Raw genomic sequence first — 1,331 nt, forward strand, 5'->3', positions numbered from 1 at the left:
GTTAGCTTTTGGGGACTTGGATTCTGCTTTGCCACATATGAGGCTGACAGCAAGCATACGTCATGTCTCTCGTAAAAGATGAATATGCCGTAACGTACCAAAATCAGCGCCCTCCCGAGCCGTAATAATGAATGTAGTGCTTGCTGGGTCTTCAGTAAGGCTTTTTTGTTGAGCAACACTCCGTGAAATACAATCAGTTGGTGTTTCCATAGAAGCCGATGATACGTATCGAGTTTGGCTGAAATTAGTCCAGTCATGTTCAGCAAGACTTCATGAAAAGCCCAAGCTACTATGGAGGTGAAGGTTTACCGCTCCAGAGGGCTTATTTGTCATCATTTGGGCAACGTGATAGTTGGTAAGTTGCTAAGTGCATTAAACACATGTGCTACAACCACATGTAGTGGTTTGCGTCTATCGCTGATAAGGATCTTCACCACGTCCGTTCGAGCCATCCAAGAGGTTTAGGTCACCCCCGTGCAAAACACAGAATGACAACATTTATTAGTGTTCGGTTATTGCTCGATAAGTGCCTGAAAATTTTCTTAATCAACATACATACCTGGCGCAACTATTATTCTCGAAAAAAACGCAGCATTAATCACACCTATGTCATGGTGCTCCCTCAAACAAGCTTTAAGATGTGATGATTGTTTGACCCTTATTGGCTTTGTATAGACTGCATGATGAGATCATAAAGCTGGTGAGGATAATTGACCGAAGCTGAAAAGAACGTCAAAAGATGCTGATTGCGCTTGGATAGCTGCCAACATATCTTTTTGTGATGACATCTCAAGAATACGATGCTCGATAGATTCGTCGATTACATGTTGGCAATCTTCCACCAGAATTTGTTTCACTATGAGAACGAGGATACGTACATCTTCAGCATGCGAGCTTCTTCTTTATACGATTGAAGGTTACACGAGAGAGTAATGTTAGGTACTGGAGTGGTTACTCCATCGTCATTACTGTCTTGATAACTGACTTCTGCATCCAATGAGAGCGTCGAATCAAAGCCCGCATCCTAAAGAATATCACAACAATTTGGCGAGGTGGGCAATGAGTCCACCAACAAGTCGGATATTTTACGGCTCACAGGCAACAAGACCGACTAGCTCAATGTATCGTTGCTGACCCGATTGTCAGACCGGTACCATGAGTGCTGAACAAGATTCTATTTTAGCGCGCCTTTTGGTATGGCATCAACTATCATGCGCTTTGTCTTTGATCCAGCCCAGGCAGAGGCACGACTGTTGCGTATAGTAGAGCAGACATCTCATCTTGGTCAATTTGAAAACTGAATCCAAACTTCTGGTTATTAAGGGTCTTGA

The sequence above is a fragment of the Plasmopara halstedii genome, assembly GCF_900000015.1.
Source record: "Plasmopara halstedii genome assembly, contig: Scaffold_614, whole genome shotgun sequence".
Taxonomy (NCBI): Eukaryota; Oomycota; class Peronosporomycetes; order Peronosporales; family Peronosporaceae; genus Plasmopara; species Plasmopara halstedii.